Source organism: Ochotona curzoniae, unplaced genomic scaffold (assembly GCF_017591425.1).
Source record: "Ochotona curzoniae isolate NIBS_2020 unplaced genomic scaffold, NIBS_Ocur_1.0 contig_3819, whole genome shotgun sequence".
Taxonomy (NCBI): domain Eukaryota; kingdom Metazoa; phylum Chordata; class Mammalia; order Lagomorpha; family Ochotonidae; genus Ochotona; species Ochotona curzoniae.
Window position 1 is genome coordinate 11,071,711 of NW_024466004.1, and position 13,432 is coordinate 11,085,142.

Sequence of the window (13,432 nt, forward strand, 5' to 3'; positions counted from 1 at the left end):
TTTCAAGTAAATAAACATACCTTTTTAAAAATAGATGAAGAGTGCAGGACAAAGATCCTAAACCTAAGATTAGGCAATGCTGAAATCAGCTGCAGTTTCTCATGTCCTTGTGCAAGTTAGTTGAGCCTTCTTTTCCATTTTAGAATAGGGAAACATACTGAACTTGCCAGATATTCAATGATTGATTGAGATGCTGCTAAGAGATCATTAGCCTACAATAGAATTTCATTGCTGTTATTACAAATTCACTATAGTCAAGTACTCAATCTGCATACTCATTTCTTATGTTTAAAACCTTACATTTGAGACCATCTGTGACAGTCGTTGCCAAGATTAGAGGGTGGTAGATCCTAGTCATGGGAAGTTGGTATAGATTAGGGGATAATCACACAGGTTTTAGGGCCCGGCATGATAGCATAGTGGGTAAAGTCCTTGCCTTGCACGCACCAGGATCCCATATGGACGCCAGTTCTAACTTTGGCTTCCCATCCAGCTCCCTGCTTGTGGCCTGGGAAAGCAGTCGAGGATAGCCTAAAGCCTTGGGACCCTACATCCACATGGAATCCTGGAAGAGCTCTTGGCTTCTGGCTTCAGATTGGCTCAGCTCCAGCTGTTGCAGTCACTTGGGGAATGAACCATAGGACGGAAAATCTTCCTCTCTGTCTCTCCTCCTCTCTTCTTATCTGCCTTTCCAATAACAGTAAACAAATGAACAAACAAAACAAAAACAAAACAGAGGTTTTAGAGTCAGTCTACCTGGATTTAAATTCTGGCTTTCTGTTTACCAAACTGTGACATGTGTGACTTCAGGCAATCAAGTGACCCTCTCAGTGCCTCTACTTCCTCTCTGTAAAATTGAGTCACAGTTCCTCATTCACTGAGACCCACACATGGCATCTCCTAACCCCAACCCCAACCCTAACAGTGCTTGGCTCTTAGCTGGCTGCTGTATTAGGTGTCTCTACTAGCTATATTTCAGTAGTGACTTTCTTTCTGCCTGATGTTCCATGTCCCATCTTGGTTGAGTATGTAGGGATACTCAGGGAGATCTTTCATTCAGCCCAAGAGGCTGAACCATGTGTGCCGTAAACTGATCACAATGCTTCCTTTCTCCCTTCCTGATGAAGTCTGCAAAACCTAAGGTGAAGCTGTTGTATTTTCTGGGGTCGCTTCTGCTTATGAGGTAAGAACATTAAATTAAAAAAAAAACTGCATAAAGAGACAACAGCAAAGTGGCATTGCAAGTGAAAAGGCTGCCTATGATGCTGACATCCCATATGGATGCCAGTTTGAATACTAGCTGTTCCACTTTTGCCCCAACACCCTGCTGAGAACCTGAGAAAATCAAGAGAAGGGGGCCCCTACTACCCCTGTGGTAGATCTGGAAGAATCTCCTGGTTTATGGCTTTGGCCTGGCTCAGTGCTGCCATTGCAACATCTGGGGTGGTTAACCAAAAAAAAAAAAAAAAAATCTTTATCTATCTGTCCAGGGCTGACACCCAGTTGTACATTTCATAATATGTTCAGGGAAAAGTCTGAAAAGCCTGGAGAAGTGTGGGACAAATATCTAGTAAGGTCAAATATTCCCCATAAGGTGGAGTTCAGAGTTCTTTCCTATGCATTGAAAAACTGCAGAGTATGGCGCTGGTTGAAGATCGCCCTGGCTTTGGCCATAGCCATGGGTGAGATTCAGCACCTAGAGCCACCAGGATCCTCAGCTCATCTCCCACTGCCTGTGCGGAAAGGTGAGACCCAGGCCCTGACAGGCGCCGACAGGGGCAAAACAGGAAACGACAAGCAGGTGTAAAAAGAAAACCAAAGAGTCTTCCAGCGAGACTCCATGAGTCTTCCATGAGACAAGTAGCGTCTCATGCCGCTACCATGTTCGCATCTGGAGCCAGTATCGGGCCAGTGCGCCATTTGGCGGTAGGCTCCACCTGCTGGCCGCCCAGCCAGGAAGCTCTGGGATTTGGTTTCTATGATTGCTGCTTAGAAAGCTCCATGCTGAACCCTCAGGGCTTTGGGTACATGAATCAACCCTAAAGATTCCCAATGATGTAAATCTCCCCGAATGGACCTCTACCTCATATGGTCTCAACCCATGTGTTTTTAAAACTGTATAACCAAATATATTTTCAAAACCTTTTACTACTCAGAAATTGGGCGGGAGAGCAAAGAAACCTTCCATTTCCTGTGAACGTGTGAGGAAGCCGTAGTGTAACCTCTCAGGCACATAACAGATAACTTGTAGACAATAGATTCAAGACAACATTAGACAACAGTAAAACTACAAAGACATACAGGGGGAATCAAGAGCGACCCTGACAACCTATTAACAGGAGGTCATGTGCACAGAGCAGTGGGGGACCACAGAGTGGAGCAGGTGGACAGGAGGAGGCTTGTATCCCAAACCTGGAGTCTCCCTGATCCCCACCAAGGGCTATCAGTACGGGCGTCAAGGACCACATCCCAACTGCCAAAGAGACCACGGGGGACTGGAATGCCTTCGGAGGCCGAGAACTCAGAGGACACCCCCCCCCTTTGGACCTACCACACAGGATGGAAGAAGCTGAATCATTCATCATAGGATCCAAGGCCATTGGAACAACATCCAGGAAACCTGAGTGGTCTTCAGAAACAGAAGAACAGTAAACACCCTTCAGGACTAGGGAGAGGAGCTATCTCTGGTTCTTACTTAGCTCCAACTTCGGGTCCCCACCCTCTCTGCAATGACCATGAGGGACGCTCCAGATCCGCCCCCCAACACACACACACACACTCACAAATTGGAATGGATAGGCAGAGAACAACAAGGAAGGCTTGGTCAGCATGGACTCCTTACTAGGTAGGACACGGGGATTAAGTACTCTCACCAAGGTATGGAAGATTTCTCTGCACACCCTTCCTAAAACTGTTTTGCACCTCAGTTGTTGAAATGTCATCGAAATAGTCACAGGAAGTTGTTAAGACCATGCATCCAATTTTGACATATTGGTTGCTCAATACTTTGTCAATTTATCCCTTAACGTTATATATTGTTGCTGATGTTATGTTGGGGCTTTTAATTGACTGGGATTTTACTCTGTTGGCTCTGCCTTCGGACTGGGGAGGGTCTCCCCAAGAAGCTGCTGAACTTGACCGGACAATGAGATGCTGGACTCTATGCTTGGTGTATGCTTGCAATGAAGGAATCTCAACTAACCCTGAACTGTGGTTGCGCAACGGGGGGGGGGGAGGAGGAGCCCACCATGGGGGGAGGGTTGGGAGAGGGGTAGGGGGAATCCCAGTGCCTATTGCCTATATAGAACTGTATCACATAATACAATGTAGTGAAAAAATACGTAATTAAAAAAAACTTCAGAGTACAAAAGTTGTTCAATAATTAATTATTAAAACCAATGTCACTCTGAGATTATGTTTTGATGCCAATATTTATTTAGAACATAAAAATCCAGCAGCACATGGGAAAAAATAATTTCCTAGCATGATCTCCTTTCTTATTGAAAGGACTTCCTAATATCACTATGTTTAAGATTACTAGGGAATTTCATAAAGTTCACAGAAAATGGAGTTAAAAGGTAAGTTTAATTTTTTTTTGCAAAAACTTTAGAAATCTATATTATATACAGTCTTTTCATAAAACATGCCTTCCATGAACCTTTTGAAAATTTCTTTTAAGCATAGATTCAACAAAACTTTATACCAAAAGAAATCTATCTGAATTCCATTTTCCAGAGTTTTTTAAAGAGCTTGGATCTTTCAAATTGTTTATGGTTTTTAAGCAAAGATTTATTTCCTTGTTTCAAAGGCAGAAAGAAAAGGCTCTTTCATCTCCTGGTTCACTTCCCAAATGGCCACAACAGCCAAGTCTGAGACAGGCTGAGACAGGAGGAAGCCAATAGCTAAGAATTCCATTTGAGTCTCCCATGTGAGTGGCAGGGACCCAAACACTTAGGTTATCTTCTGATGCTTTTGCAGGAGCATTAGTAGGGAGCTGGATTGGAAGTAGAGAAGCTGGGTCTAGAACCAGCAGTCTGCTTGGTACCTCAACAGAGAACAGAGGACAGAAAAAATTAATCAACTCCCCAGCCATATGTTGGCAGTGGAAATCTGGACAAATGGAGACTCTACGGTGAACTATGTCAGCCAGTGGATTCTGGAGAGATTTCATCATGTTTGGAATGGTGAGATTGGCAGCAATTCAGAACTGTTGAACTATCAAAACCACTTGAGCAGGACCCTTGGAGCAATCTGATATAGGATGCTGGCATTGTTGTTAGCTTAAGCCACTGAGATATAATGCTAGCTCATCAATGAATATTTCCCAATCAATTTGGGGTAAACAGTTGTAAGTGCTTACTGATAAATAAAACCTAGCAAAAGATTAAAGTGATCTCAATAACTTTGGTCTATAAAATACTTTATATACACTTTTATTAATTTTCCAAGTATTTTTAAGGTAAGCATTAAGATTTGAGCAAATTAAGTTTCAAAGAAGTCACAGAATGTACAGCTAGTCAGGTACTGAACAAGTTTTGATTGTGAGTTATTTGGGTTTTGAAGGCGAAGGCTTTCCCAAACCTAAGAGAGGTGACTGCAGCAAAGGGAGGGAGTGTTTTGGAGCTTGTGAGAAACACTATGTTGGGAGCAACAGACAAGAAAAGGGAATGATGTGCAGGCAGAGATCTGACCCAGCACAGACTTTGCAGTGGCATGAGAGAGACACAGAGGATGTGTAAGAAATGGGTCTAAGTGAAATGGGGGACATTGCCAGAGCAGCCAGCAAGGAGAAGTTGGGTCCGCAGACACTTCTGGAATCTCCTTAGGTGACTGAAACTCACTGTTGTTTGATGATACAATGAAAATGAGTGCTCTTCTGAGAGCTAGTGAGAAGGCCAAGGGGAAGGCTGAATGCTAGGAGAGCACACACTAGGGCCCACATATACAAGAAATGCCAAGGTTGGGAAACCTCTGGCCAATGCAGATTAGATACCAATTCTCAGTAGGGATGTTTCATAACATTCTGCTTTCAGTTTTGGAAGGATTCAGACCAGGAGCTACACCTTCAGGTGGCAACAAGTCCTACTATGTTCTGGTGTTGCCCTCCTAGCTTTTCTCATCCATTTCTCATGTCTACCAGAATCCTATTGATATTTGGGGTTGCTTTCCCTCGTAGTCATCAAGATACCAGCTGCAAGTCTCTCTGGATAATATAACTATTGTTGATTTAAATTTTTTTTACCTAATTTCATTTTCAAAATTTCCTACAAGGATTGTGTATTTTGTTTATAACATGAGGAAAATGTGGATGTTATTTTTAAAACTATCAATTCCACAAATACTGAAGGAGGATCTGTGGCTTGGCAGGAGGCCTGTGAAAAGATGCAAGGGTTTTATTGAAGTCAGGCTCAGTGTGAGCCAAGATCATGACACAGCAGCCAGAAAGCAAAACAAAGCAAAAACCTAACAGAGCATTGGAAGCCATTGACTTCATGGTGCTCAGCATGGGTCAGGCCTCATCTGGAACATAAGCCACATTTTATTACAGAAAATAATAAACTAGAAAGTGCTTGCTGCTGGGAAAGCCAAGACACAAGGAGCCTGGAATCAAGTTATATGGAGTTTAATTCAGAGGAAACAGGCATTTTTAGCATGTACTGCTTCAGAAAAACCAAGGAGATGTGACAGATATCTTCAGGATTAGAAAAGGAGAAAAATGGTCAACAAAGGGTGTTCTTACTCAGTGTTAATGATGAAGGCAGAGGAAGAGGGATAGGGAAGGTGTCTTTGCTTCAGCATAAAAGGAAGCTTGAGACTAGTGGGTGCATGTTAAGCTGCCTGTGGTTTCAGCATCCTTTGTAAGCACCAGTTCAAGTCCCAGGTGCTCTACTTCTAAACCTGCTCCCTGATAATGTGCTTTGGAAAGCAGCAGAAGATGGCTCAAATACTTGGATCTCTGTTACTCACGTGGAAGATCCATATGGAGTTCCAGGCTGTAGACTTCTTCCTGACCCAGGCCGAATCACTGCAATTATTTGGAGTAGTAAATAAGAGGATGGAGGATATCTCTTTGTAAATGTAACTCTGCCTTTCAAATAAGTTAATTAATTAATTTCTGAAAATATTAATTTATCCAACATCAGGTTAGTATCTCCATCAAGAGAAATCTTCTGTAGAGACTACATGGAGCTCTATTTTTGGTAAAGGTCACATCAGACAAACTGAAGGGTAACCTCCAGAACCAGCATTATTGCCTTCCCCATGGTAAATCCAAAACTACTGATTTCAGCTAAGTGCAGACAACTGGAGAAAGCCAGGGAAAGTTAATGCCTTTGAGACTTCATGTCAGAAAGACATGATGTAAATCTTTCAATGATTAATCTTCCTCGGTTTCTCAAAAGTAAACTTCCTTTATAAAAGAGCAGTAGATTTATTTTTTTTTATTTATTTTTTTTTATTTTTATTGGAAAGGCGGATATACAGAGAGGAGAGACAGAGAGGAAGATCTTCCGTCCAATGATTCACTCCCCAAGTGAGCACAACGGGCCGATACTATGCCGATCCGAAGCCAGGAGCCTCTTCCGGGTCTCCCACGTGGGTGCAGGTTCCCAAAGCTTTGGGCCATCCTCAACTGCTTTCCCAGGCCACAAGCAGGGAGCTGGAAGGGAGGCGGGGCTGCCGGGATTAGAACCGGTGCCCATATGGGATCCCAGGTGTGCAAGGCGAGGACCTTTAACCACTTGCGCCACCGTGCTGGGCCCAGATTTATTTATTTATTTTTTTAAGTGACACACAGAGAGGGGCAGAAGGAGAGAGAGATCTTCTAGATGGTGGATGATTATCCATACTCCCCCCATCACAAGCAGGACTGTGCTAGGCTGAGGCCAGGAGCCAGAAACCAGAGGCCAGGAACTCCATCCAGTTCTTTCATACAGCTGATAGCTTCCCAAGTACTTGGGCCATCATGTGCTGTTTTCCCACACATTAGTAGGAAGCAGAACAATCATGACACCTACATTCTGGTATGGGATGCCTGAGTTGCAAGTGGAACGTTAACCCATTATGCCTAATCTTTTGTTAGACTGAAAACACAAGTATTTTCCAGCAACCAAAACAAGCACAAGGTGCATGAGATATAGCCGTATGGAAGCCTGGGATGGCTCCCAACATCCTTAAAGAGAAAGGACTCAGAGAATTCACATTAAGTTAAATGAGAGGTTACAGTTATCAACACTGGCAGAATGAAGTCCAGGTTCAGATAGTACTGGGAGTTTTCTTTCAAAGGCTGGTAGTCTGGTTTAATTTTCTTCTGCAAACCTAAACCCTGAAGTGCTGAGTCTGCAGCAAAGTAGCCATCACTCATACATAGATCTCCAAGTTCTCAGGTGTTTAATCAAAGCATTCTCTGCAGACAGGGGGAGCTGCTTCAAAGAGCAGTGGTCTTGACTGTCACCCTCCTAGTTTTTGCAAGTTTTGGTGGAGAAGCACTGAAGAAATGCAAATGTTTTGAATGTATATTATCAGCTTATGGTGAAGGAATGCATATGTCCTGGTCATTGCCTCCACATAAAATAAACAGATTTTGCTTGGCCAAGATGTAAATTCATTTGATCTATAAATCAGAAATGAAGTAGCTGATTTCATCAATGCTTCATATTTGTGTATTGTTTTGATGCTTTGTACATCTTTTGCATAGATGTATATAAATATTAAATATATTCCCCAGGTATTTTTTTTCCATAGGAAATTGGAGTTTTGGGCCTCCTGCCCATCATTTGCAACTGGAAAATTGCCCCTCTTCTATATTCCTGGTTGCAGATGACAGGGCTATCTCTAAGGCTCTACATTGCTTAGCAGTGATTTAGAGAGGTCCTGGTGAGCACAGGCTCAAGGGATTTGGTAAACAGAAACTGTGGATTCACCTGTCAGTTTATATATCTGCACTACATCTGAGCAAAATGCATCAAATCCCACCAACTCCACTGCTTAACAAATTGGCAAGGATTGTGTGGCATAACCATAGATATTTATTTCTCACAGTTGAGGAGGCTGGGAAGCTCAAGGTGAGTATGCTAGCACGGTTAGATTCTCATGAGGATCCTCTTCCTGGCTTACAAAAGGCTGCCCTGTCAACTGTGCCCCTGAGACTCCTCAGGTCTCTCTTCCTTTTCATAGAAGGGCATTAACCTCATCATTGAAACTCACTCTGATGACCTTTGAAGTTAATTACTTCACAAACTACTACATTAGGGGTTGGAGCTTCAGCATTTTATTTTGGGGGTGGAGGTGTGCACGATCATGCACTAAAAACTTATATCCATCTTTTGCCATTTATTGTGTTTAATTCTAATTTCCAATTTATTTCATGTTGGCAATTAGGCAAAAAAAAAAAAAAACATAAAGTGGTTTGAAAGAACCACAGCAAATGGTTTTGCTTCAGGTCACTCCCCTGACACATATACCGGGGATGGACCAGGGACTCTCCAGATGTTCATATTTTCTACACAGGGAGACTCAGAGTGCAATATGGAGATCTAGGACTTGGAAAATCACTGATGATGATAATATTAACCTTTGTTGAGCACATTCTCTGGGTATCAGGTCCTATTCTGAACACTTAATAGGTAGTCTAGTCCAGCTGAGAGTTCATGGGTTTGATAGGGAACTATAGAATCAGCAGCAAACTGAACCGCTTAGAGGATTGTGGCTTGCCTAAGTTACCAAAGTCAGTCAAGCAGCAGGATCAGATCCAGCATGCCTGGGCCATGTACAGAGCCCTACCATGGGTACTCCAACTGCCACTTCCCTCAGGATCATTTGTATCATCTTCTGCTTTTCCAGTGGATACCCCTTGGGAATCCATCCTCGATGGACACATGACCCCTAACACTTTGAACTCCAAGACCAAGCCTGTGCTAGGGCTGCCAGGAGACTTCCAATGGCTGAAGGGACATAATTGCATTGGTCAAATCATGTCTAAATTTGTAAAGGTATTCAAAGCACTAGCTTGAATGCTTCTTGTTCTTGGAATAAACTTCAGCTATTTCTTTTTCTATAAATACCCGTGAAATAAAAAAAATGAGGGAAAATAATTTAATACTTTATTTTATAAAATTAAGTAATCAGATTCTTCCCTAAAGGAGAACATGGTCAAATTTCTCAGTGTTCTTGACACTATTTTTAGCCTTTTAAAAGTTCCAAACGCAATCTCTTGACATTTCCTAATTTTACTGTTGGATATTTAGAATAGAAAACTACATTTTTTCCTTGTGTTTTCATTCTCATTATTGACTCACTTAAAGGATAGTTGATACTCACTCTGCCAAATCTTCCCTTAGGAGTCTAGTTGAACATTTATAAGTAAATGTTTATATAAATGCTTAATTGCATGATAATGTTCAAAATATTGTAGATGTCAAAAACAAGCTATAAAGTTCCTTAATTTGTGATCACTTTTGTGTAAAAACACTCAAAATACATTTGAATACAGAGAAAGACAGTGGAAACCATCTTTTCAAAATCATAGTTTTAGCAGTGATTATCATTGAGAACTTTTAGCTGAGTGTTGAGGATTTGGGAGATTTTCATTTCTTATTTTTCCTTTTTTGTTTTTCTAAATTTTCCAAATTACATTTCAATGAGCAAAGTAACATGCTCTTTAATCATATGAGAGCTAATATTTATTGAACCTCAGGCACTATTCCAGGTGTTTTACATGCTTCCACTCTGATATTAATTCTTTGACATGCACGGTGTGATCCTCTTATAGAACAAGGGCCTGAAGGAGATGTTGGTTGTATAGCTACATTTCATACTTGTGCTATGACCCCCTTCAAGGTCTGGGACTTACAGCAAGAAGTTGCCCAATGTGCTGCATGTTTTTTCATTGTCCTATCATGGGAAGATGTCACCTCATATGATTTCTGTTTCAACTTCTTTGTTTAAAATCCACTGACCTAGAATTGGCTTTCAACTGACGCTACTCTTAGGTGGACAAGCTACAATTTCTCTGAGAAGCAGAACACTGAACTACAAACAAGAAATTCATATCACAGAGCAGCAGGTGCAAAGGTCCTAATGTAAATGCTTCAGGAATCAGAGGAGAAGAGATTGAATGACTGAGAATGCAGAGAACCCGCAAGAGGAGGAGGATGCTGAGCCTGGGAAGTCAGAGGCCGGGGAAGAAAAGGAAAGCCAGGCACAACCCCACGGATACTGATGGCAGCTTGGCTTTCAAAAGAGTGCATGTGTTATTCATTATTCCTCCATTTTTAAAAAAATTAAAACCCGGGAAATTTAACACATATTGCAAAACTGAAAAATGAGTTTTCTATGCTTATAACTTTAAGAGTTCTCTATAATGGATACCAGCCCAATGAGTCACTTCACTAACATTTTCTAGCACAGACACTGTCATCCCTAAAGCTGTTACACACAGCCTTTGCACCTAGGTCAATACAGATGTTTGAGAAAGATGGACTACAAACATGCTTGGTTTTAAATATGTAACTTATGCAAGTGGCAAATTCCTATCTAGTACTAAATAAATCTGAATATACACAAATCAAAGAAAAAATAAAAGATGCTATAATTATTCAAACATATTCATTGTTGATAGTTTTAGTGTGTTTAGCTTCAGTCTCCATCTTTACCATCTTAATCAGGTAGTACACTCAAATTTAGCTCACAATATTGCTGAAAAGGCAGCATTTTCATTTCTTCATTTATAAGTCTCTCTTACCCCTTCCTCCCTCATTCCTTGTCTTATTACGTACTTATCTATCTATCTATCTATCTATCTATCTATCTATCTATCTATCTATTTCATCTCATGTTCATGGCACAGTCTCTTGTTCCAGGCGTTATTGACAAGTAAATATTGTGTATAGTTAAGGTGTATGTTGCAATGACTCACATGTACACAATGTGACCTCATTACTATAATCAAGCAACTGCCATTTTGTTATTATTTATATTTCTTTCTTTCTTTTGGTGGGGACTGGTTATAGTAAGAACAGTCATGACGTACTATTTCAGCAAACATTACATATTACAGTGTGCTTCTGTCATCATGTTGTACTTATATATGCTTACAACAATGTTTGTACTGTTTGACCAACATCTTTCTCACCTCAACCTCCCCCAGCTCCTAGCAACCAATGTTCTACTTTCTGCTCCTGTGAGTTTGACTTTTTAAAATTTCACATGTAAATGATCTTGTGCAGTATTTGTCTCTCAAGGTCTGGATTATTTCAGACAGTATAACGTCTTCTGGAGCCAACCATGTTGTCACCAATGCAAGGTTTCCTCCTTTTTTCAAAGGTTGAATCATGTTTCATAATATACATGCACACATTCTCTTACACACACATGTACCTATGTGCACACAGAGACATGTAAGGTCTTCAAAAAGATCATGGGAGGTGTGTATTATGAAAACTGCATGGTTTCCTACTAAATTTTATTTATATAAGAATAAATTCCATATATTATATATATATAGTTTTAAGAACACAGTGATAGTTCCCTACCCTCTCCCTCTTTCCTACTATTCTCCTCCTTCATTTATTATTCTTTCTGTTAATTTTGTAATGACATTCCTTCAATTTATAATTACTAGCTAATCTTACATTAAATAAAGATTTCAAATAAATTGTAAGTAGAAAAATCACTGTTCCTCATGATTATAAAAATTATAAACAATAGACAAATTTAAAATGTCAATTTTACTCATTAACTTTATTTATACTGTATATGTCAGTTATCACTAAAGAGAACTAAACATGGTATTTTTGTGGTGACTGGCATGGATTTAAAAAAAGTTTTGAAAAAACATAACCAGTCTTTAATTTAAGGAACAGAGAGACAGAAATAGTGACCCACAGAGAGAACTCCCCTTCACTGGTCCTTTGCCAATGGCTGCAATGGCCAGGGCTTGACTTGGTTGAAGCTGGCAGATGGAGCTACCATATGGACCATCACTTACTTAAACCATCACTGTTGCCCTTCAGGGTCTGAATTGGCAAGAAACCAGAATCAGGAGTCAGAACTGGGACTCAGCCCAGGCACTCTACCATACAAAGTGGTATCTTAGTTGATATCTCACTTTAGATTCATTTTGTATTTGCATTTCTACCAACTTTTCGAAGTTTCTGTGTGTGTGTGTGTGTATGCACTTGCGCATGCATGCATATGTACATGTTTCCTATTTCCTTGATATTTACACCTGTGGTGGATATGCATTAATTCTATATCTTGATTATTACAAATACTGCTGCAGAGAATATGGGGATACAAACATGTCCTCAAGATCTTAATTTCAATTCCTTTGAATATATATCCACAAATGGATTAGCTAAATCATATGGTAATTCTTTTACTTTTCTGAGGAAACTCCCTAATGTTTCCCACAGTGACAGCCCAATCACCAGCAATAAGCAAAGATGCCCTTTCCTCTACAACCTTGCCAACACTTTTTATGATATAATATCTTGTGTTCTGCCTATAGTCATTCTAACATGTATGAAATCATAGTTCATTGTATATGGATTTGTAGCTCAATGGTCAAAGTGTGTAAACATTCATGTTTAAGATGAAGAAGTTCTGGGACTGTAATATACAGCATGGTGATGATAATTAATAGTATTTTATTGTATGCCATTGCAGGCATTTGGGGAGTAAACTAGCAGATGGAAATGCTGTGCCTTTCTGCCACTCAAATTTTTAAAAATAATAATAAGCAAAAGACAGTTTTGCATTTTATAGAGATGCATGCATATAGAAATATATAAAATATATAAACATATATGCATGAAGATTATAATTTGTAATAATTTTACTGCATGTATCATATTTTAATTTCAGTGACTTTAATGAAGTCAGGTCCACTCCTCTGTTGTGATGGCAACTGTCATTGAGTCCATTTGTACCCAGAGCTCTCAACACTGAATTCTGTCCTGATAACTTTACAAAATTAATGTTCTCACTCCCTCACCAAAAGTGGAAACAAGAACTGAGATGTTAGAGTTTTTTTTCTTTTTAATATCTAGTGACTAAGAAGATTGGTAGAGGCAAGAAAGATACTGATTGGAAAATCTTATCTAAATAAAGATTATGGGAGTGAAACTGAGATCTCAATGGAAGTGGGAAAGTGGCTGAAATTGAGGAGGCTGATCCACCACAGAGAGAAATGAAGTAGGACAGTGGGGTGATATCAACATCCCTGGATTCTAAGAGTGCAGCTGACCCATGTGCATCTGAGGCAAGGAACTCACAAGATCCAAAGATACTTCCTTTACACATGGCTAGGGAACCAGAGCATTTTCATTCTCTATTTTTAATAAAACGAATTCCTTGTTGACTTGGGTTTGAGATAAATAAAAAAAAGAAAGAAATTGACTGGCTTAGAGGTTTTAAAACATTCCAGACTTTG

General features: G+C 40.2%; 1 non-coding gene across 1 annotated transcript; it reads left to right on the top strand.

Annotated features, from left to right (window-relative positions):
- Positions 1-1,643: 1,643 nt before the first annotated feature.
- On the top strand, positions 1,644-1,768 carry LOC121158858. The gene has a single exon (XR_005884245.1). It is a non-coding gene; the product is annotated as a small nucleolar RNA ACA64 (small nucleolar RNA).
- Positions 1,769-13,432: the final 11,664 nt, after the last annotated feature.